Genomic DNA, 7,402 nt, shown 5'->3' with positions numbered 1-7,402 from the left:
TCTGATGCTCACTGCATCACTGACTCCATGGTATTCTCCCATCTATTTTAAATCCACTTCTATCCTTACCGAGCAGCCTTGTAATGCTTGCCTCCTATCCCAGACCAAAAAAAAAAAAAGAAAAAAAAAAAAGGGTCTTTGAACCTATTTCATACTGCTCTGTATTTTTGTCTAACACAAAAAGCCCAGAGGATTTTCTCAAGGAGCTTCAGTCTTAACATAAGGCCCTGTCAAGTCCTGTCATCATTCACTGCATTATTTACTAGGGGAAAATAAAAGCTAGATGCTCAACTACTGGGCTGCCTGTTTTAGACACAGAAGCAAGCTGCCTCGAAGTCAGCTGCTGATAAAGGTTAGGGCTGATTTCCACCTCAGCTGCACAGCATATAACCAGAACACCTGATTTTTGCAAGGTACTCAGAAACACCCAGGATAAAACTTGGATCAAATCCATCCAAAAGTAAGGGGAACTATAACTGAGACCTTCAAAAGAAGCCTCTAAAGCCAGTAAGGTGTCCAGCTGCACTGAGCTACTTTGAAAGTTCCTGTCTGAAATAATAATAATTATATAAATCAAATAATAATAAAGAAAATGAAAATAGGGGAATAAACCAGATCTCTTTAACAGTACACTAATCAACATTGCTTCGTGCTTAATACAAAGGGATAAAAATTAGTTCTAATAAACTGTACTTCTATTACATTAGAGAGTTATTAGTGCTGTAGTCACAGCTGCTGAATCACAACTGTGTGGGGAGCTAATGCTATTCAGGAGATTTTCTCCTGTTAATTAGTCATCTCAATAAACCCGTGCTCAGCTCCGTAGGTGTAAATACAAGGGGTTGCCTGCTGGGTAACCATGTAAGATTACGTGTGTTAGACTACGAGCAAAACGAAATGCCTCACGTGGGGAAGTGTCAGGAGGGACGTTGCTGCGGTGGCAGGGTGCCCACCGGAGTGCAGAGGACAGCGGTAGTCCTGCTCGGTGGTCTATGACATACACGACCAGAGTCCCATGCGTGCTGGCACCAAGGGTGCTCCTGCGCAGATATCGCCACTTAGGAACTCGTGGAGATCCGCCTGGTCACGTCAGCAGCGATTTTCTACAACCTTCCCTTCATTCAATCCTAAAACATCCCATTTCGAGGTAACTGGCACCATCAGCTGACCCATGCCCATTTCTTTCCTGACTCTCTCCATCCTGTCCTTTAAAGTCCATGTTTCCACCTGCTGCCACACAAACGCTGTTCCTGAAGTACTTGCTGGGGAATGCTGACTCCCGAGCTGACCACATTTGCCATCTGATTTTTGGGGCAGCTGTAGTGCTGTTTCCTGAATCCCTGCCTCATGTTCCCATCCCCAGCACAGGATCCGCCGTGCATCGACAAGCCGAAGGTGCTCTTTCTCTTGGGCAGCTAAGAGAACCTCAAACCTCTATGTGCCACTCTTTGCGTGTAGTTTTCCATCAAAACTATTTAAGCAAGACCCACACCTAGTGCCTGTGTCCAAACCTGCACAAGCCTGTGAAATCAGAGCATTGCAGCTTATCCAGCTTTCCAGGACCATGTCCTTGGGGATTCCTAAATCCACAGGGTGCTACAATGGTACCTGGGCTGTTATGACTACATGCATTTGGCAGTGAAAGTATCCTGTGCATTTAATCTCCTGCAGGGATTTATTTGAGGAAATTAAAAGATTTCTCTCCAAGAGCAGAGACTTTCCCTGTGCAAAGGCTTCACTTCCCCGAGTCCTTCAGGCTATGGCATGAGTGCCTGCAAGCAGCATCCCAGGTGAAAGCACGGCTAGACCATGACAAAACTTGTCACCAGCCCTCTTTAATCCAGACAATGCTTGTGTCCACTTGAAACAGTTTCCCCTTTTTCACCCTCCTTCACTGCAGTTTTGGGTGCTGGCAAACCCACGAGCGGCTGTCTGCAGCAGGCGCTGAGTCCAACATACCTCTGTCTGCTGCAGCGAGCTCAGATTTAATCACCTCTCACCTTCCCTTTGCTGGAAATTGGTTCCTGTCCCTCGTGTGGCTGCTTTTACGGTTCTTGTCTCTCCAGGCAGGATGACTTGCTTGTGGCAAACCTAATAACCTACAAGTCATTCACTTTACCTGAATCCTATCATTAATGGGGATTTCCAGAGCTGATTTATAAAACATTGTTTCTGGTGTTTATGAGGTATTTATTAGCCACAATGAAATGCTAACTAGTAATTAGTCCCTTATTCACTATCTCAGTTAGCCACGTTTGCTCAAAGGCAGATATCCCATTTTCAGACAACACATTTTCCAGGCCTTCCAAGGTTTGGGATGGATTTACCAGTCCTCAGCCGCTGCTCATCTGAATCCAGTTAGGTGGTTCAGCCTGGGTTCTCACCCTTTTTTGGCAGGTCTCTCGGCCACCAGCCGCCTGCGTTTTACCCACATTAGGCAGCTGAGCAGGGCTCAGCTAAGTGCAACCTAGGTGGGTGCAGAACCGAGCCCAGACCAGCAAGAGCTGGAAGATGGCTCTTTCCAAGAGATATTTGATAAGTAAGATGATATGAAAAGTTAGCAGGCTCCTGTGTCCAGGGAAGGATTCGTGATTTCTCCGGTAAGAACAGTAGGAAAGAAGCTGTGAGTCAACTTAGCAGAGGCAAGAGTGGGAAGGTCTCCAGCCTCCTTGGAGAAAGGATGGAAAGGAGAGAGACTTGTCCTGTGCCCTCTGTCTTGGGTGGGACAGACCGATTGAGGAGGGACATGGCCACGAGATGCTGGCTCAGTGCCCCGCTGTCGGTCAGGATTTGCTTTGGCTGGAGCTGACAGCAACAAGAGAAATTTTAAATGGAAATTTTAAATGGAAATCAGCTGTTTGCGAGACCCCCTCCGGAAAGCAGAGCGCAGAGGGAGCAGGGGGAGAGCACTGTGTGCTGCTTTGCTGGCTCGTGCTGCTGCCCTGGAAAACGGCCTGGGGAATTCCCGGAGCTGCGAGCTGGTGCAGGACAGCAGTGGGGACCTGCAGAAAGGACAGGTGAAGATGATCGCACCCCCTTTTCCGTAGTGATTTTGCCACAGATTGTTTCTATCATGTCAGGACTCCTTTGGAACTTGCAGGGATTGCACAAGAACATAATTTCCCGGGTTACCAAGCCCAGGCAGCGCTCCTCACTGCTTTTCTATCCCCGTTCAGGGTGGTAAATCCCCCTTTCCCATTGCTTAGCAAGCAGAGGGGACACCCCACCAAACTTCATTGGTTTCCTTGGGAGAGGAGAGAGTCTGCAGGCTCTGCTCTTAACTTCGTCCTGGAGCTACATGGCTGAAATCATGCAGGTCACCGCTTTTGGGATGGAGGGGGGGAGCCTTGCTTTGCTTTATGCATCCACGTAGAGCCCCCGCCGCTGTCTCCCTTGCGCTTGGTCCTGGCAGGGAGGATGAGTGAGGGGTGCCTGCTCCTGAGCACAGATGGGGCACCCCAGAAATGGGTTTTGTTTGAGGTTTGACAGCTCTCAGCTCCTGTACGGATTCCCACAGAACCTGTCCTTATCCAGACCACAACAGTGAGCAGCAGCCAGTCTGAAACCGAGCCAGAAAACAGGTGCTTTGGGCAATTCTGAATTAGAAACCAATGTATTTTACTTGCTGTATCACTACAGAGGAAGTTCTGTGAACTCCAGTTTTGACCTCCTAAGTTAAAAATGTCCAACTTCTGGGTACCACTGAGGCACGGCACAGCACCAACAGCTCCCAAAGGTCCTCAGGATCTTACTGGGGGATGTCCAAGTGACCTGGGGCACAGCAACGAGCATGGCACCCTGGGGCTTGGGGACAGGTACCCGTCCTGCTTTGTCCTCAGTGTGCTCCATTTCCACGGCTTTTCCTCTGGAGCCCACCAAGGCTTTCCTTTTCTTGTGGGAGGCAGAGCTTGATATTCATGGCCAGTACAGCCATCTTCTTAATATTGCTTTGAATGTCACTGATTCCTGTGGAGAGTTATGAGACAGCAGCTGAAGGCAAAAAAAGGATTTTCCTCTGCAATTACATAAATTATTATTAAACCAGAGGATGTGTGTCATTGGTGCATATTGCTTATCAGAAAGGATGTCTCTTCCCAGCAAGGCAAATACTTGGGAGTGCAGTTCAGCCTGTAAAATATTTCTTAGAAAATGTTCCAGAGTGGCTTATCTATTTTTGAGACATAACATCCATCTCATGAGCGAGCCTCGTCTGTACCCGGAAGACTGCCCTTCCTCTGGAAACTCTGGAGGGCTTTAAGCACAATGAAATGAGGATGGAAAAAGTAGAAGAAAACACAAATGCCTGCTATTATAATGGATATAAACTTTCCTTGACTTGAGATAATGAAACAGCCAAAGGATAGGACAATATTTAAACCATCTCAGCAAGGAATTCACTGCATGGAGCCATCACACATCAGCTCAGCTGAGTCAAAAACAAACACCTGACCTGCAGCCTGCCCACAAGTAAGTGGGGAGCACGGGCTCGGATGTCCCCCAGCGCTCAGCTCGGCAGCGAGGAGGGATAACCCGCCGAAACGCCCGCCTGTTCGAAATCTGCAGAGGAGATTTGGGAAGCCATCACCAACCAGTGTGATCTTCAGAGAGGCTCCTGCAAGAGGGCTGGATGCTGCGGAAGGGGGACTAATCGCATCAGCTTATCTCAGCCCAGTAATCCAAATTAATGGCAGTGAAAGCAAGCCCTTCCAGCAGGACCTGAAAGGGCAGTTCATGGAAATGCCTTGGCAACGTGTGCCCGAGGAATCGGAACAAACAGAGGGCCCTGGAACAGATGCCATCGCAGCTGGGGTCAGGGGGAAAGCAGAGCGGGCGCTGCTGGAGCAGGACGGGCGGCTGAGCCTCTGCCCCGGCTCGGGGAAGGCTCGCCCTGCGCAGCACCAGCTCCAGACTTAACTCTTGCACATGTCAGAGATGGAGAAGCAGAAGGTGCCAGCAATTATAGACATGGTAAGATCCTATATTTTATTTAAAACGCTAGATCTAAAGCCTGAAGTTCATATTGATCTCCTATAATAGCCTCTGACAAGGGAAAAACTCAAAGAGCCATTGGCTCATGTATAGTGTAATGTCAGGAGCTAAGTAGGAGAGCAGACACATGTCTGTGTGCCAACCACAGAGCAAAATCCTTCAAAAAATAAATCTGTTGCTGCTTATTTTACCTCAGTAAAAATGCATTGACTTTGTCTCATCTTTGAGAGTAGGCGTGACAGTCATTTATAACAAGAACCGGAGCAGATGTGAGCAGCAGTCCCCAGCTCTGTACATCTCGTCTCCTGCAGCTCAGTCTCCTGCAATTCTTTCCTCAGCAATACAGCCAACCCTTTATTTTCATCGTAATGAAATCCCACACAATAGCCTGGGGCTACAGGATTTGTGGTGGGAGAGAGGACATGTTTCAGTGTCCCACAACATACTAATTGTCTGGGGACTTCTGGGAGCAGGTTTAAAAAGGACAAGGAGAAAATGCCAGCACCTCCCTCTCCCCAGCTGGTGCTGACAGCACCACCAGACCTGGGGACAATGTCAGCCGCTGCTGGGACACTCAAACCCACTTGGTCACAAGTTGCAGCTTCCATTTTTAAGCTGGGAAACACGGGCCAGATCCATCCCGCAAGCCTTGCTGCTGGAGCTTGTGGCCAGCAGGCACACAGTGAGACACAGCCATATAACTTTCGATCATTTTTGTCCCCCTTCCCTGAGCCTTTCCTAGATCTAACGTGCCCTTACAGAGGGATGGGCATCAGGCTACAAGACCAGTTCCCCCAGTGCCTCCCAGAACATGATTGCAAATATCACAGCACAGACTTCTCAAGGCTCCTTTGCTGTCAACAGGTCCCCCAGGAGCGAGGGAGCAAAGGGAGCTCCGGGCATCGCCGTCACCCCACGCCGAGGTTTCTGTTCGAAGGCAGGTCAGCCCAGCGCTGCATGCTTACGCCTCACCTTGCACCAGAGCAAGGAACGGCAAAGGAGGCTGTGTCGGAATCTGCCGCAGCTCCTCGCTTTGCTCTTCAGTCACAAACCTGTTTTAGAGCAGAAAGAGACTCTGGTCCCAGACTTCTAAGAAAACACAGAAAGCAAGCAGTCTAATAAGAAAAACAGTCAAACTGTTCCAACCAAAGACCATTTGCTGACCTCAAAAACTGCAGTCCCCAGCTCACCCACAGAAGTCTCTCATAACCCATTTTTCTCCTACTAAGCTGCTCATAGCAACACCAGATAACCTTTTAAAGAAACTCTCGGGTAGTTTTTCCCATTCCTCTCCAGTTCTCACCATGTCCCTGCCTGGCGGTGCAGAAGCATGAAGCTCTTGGGACAGCTCGGACCCTGAGCAGCACCTTGCAGGTAATAAGAACTCCTACATATAAGCGAACTTCCCACATTTTTAGAGGTGAAGGATTTATTTTTTCTTTTTAAATCCGGCTGAAATCCGTGTTCTGCTGGCAGCAGAGGGCAGCAAAGGCCTGCCAGGGCCCCAGCCAACAAAGAGCCTCAGTAAGAAACCTGGGAAGAGAAGCCATGTGGGAGGGTGGCAGTGGTTTTACAGTTATTTAAAATTCATGAATTTGCTCTTTTGAAATTCGTTAGGTCCTGAAAGTGCTGTACTGCCTCTAGTTTGTCTCTGAGCAGTCCTGGTGCCTCGCCGTGGCAGACATGCTGTAGCCAACGCAGGCTGCAGCAGAAACGGAGCCACGGGCTCTGCCTAAAACTCAGCAGCCCAGTTCCCCTCTCCTGTGCCATTTTATCAAGGCAGCCCCTGTTGCAATGGGAACTTCAAGCTGTTGATATTGAACTTAACCTGTTGTCATCAAATTTTCCATTACTCCTTAAGTGCAAGTCCTGGGAAACCTTTTTTTTTCTTTTTTTTTTCCTGGATTATAGACAGAAAAGACAAAGTGGAGAGCAGTGGGAGGCAGCGCCTCCAAATACAGCAGCGGATGCAGGACACCCAAATTGACATCGCAGCGGGGTAATAGCCGACATGCAAAGTTCACAGCAAAGCTGTGGCAGCTCTGGGGCTGGCAAACAGGGACAAGCAGGTCCAAGGGACAGACCCCAAAGGAAAACCCAAGGGTCGTGCCCGGCCGTGGGAGCAGACTTCAGCTGCCTAGGGGGGTCTCAACACCCCAGTCCCGTGGGCGAGGGCAGCTGTAACTGTGGCAGGAGCTGCAACCCACACTCCAGAGACAAGGCAGAAACGGCTCTGCTAACAATTGGTCCTAAAGCAAAGGTTTTAAAGGTCAAAAAGCCATTAGCATCGAAGCACCACGTTGCTGCACCACAAAGCATTTGGAGAGAGATGCGGGAGAAAATTGTCCAAGTGAGTCAACTGTTTGCCCCAGCAACGTTGTGCGACTTGCAACTGCCTGAAGTAAAAGACTAA

The sequence above is a fragment of the Haliaeetus albicilla genome, chromosome 8, assembly GCF_947461875.1.
Source record: "Haliaeetus albicilla chromosome 8, bHalAlb1.1, whole genome shotgun sequence".
Taxonomy (NCBI): Eukaryota; Metazoa; Chordata; class Aves; order Accipitriformes; family Accipitridae; genus Haliaeetus; species Haliaeetus albicilla.
Note: the sequence above shows the minus strand (reverse complement) of the source record.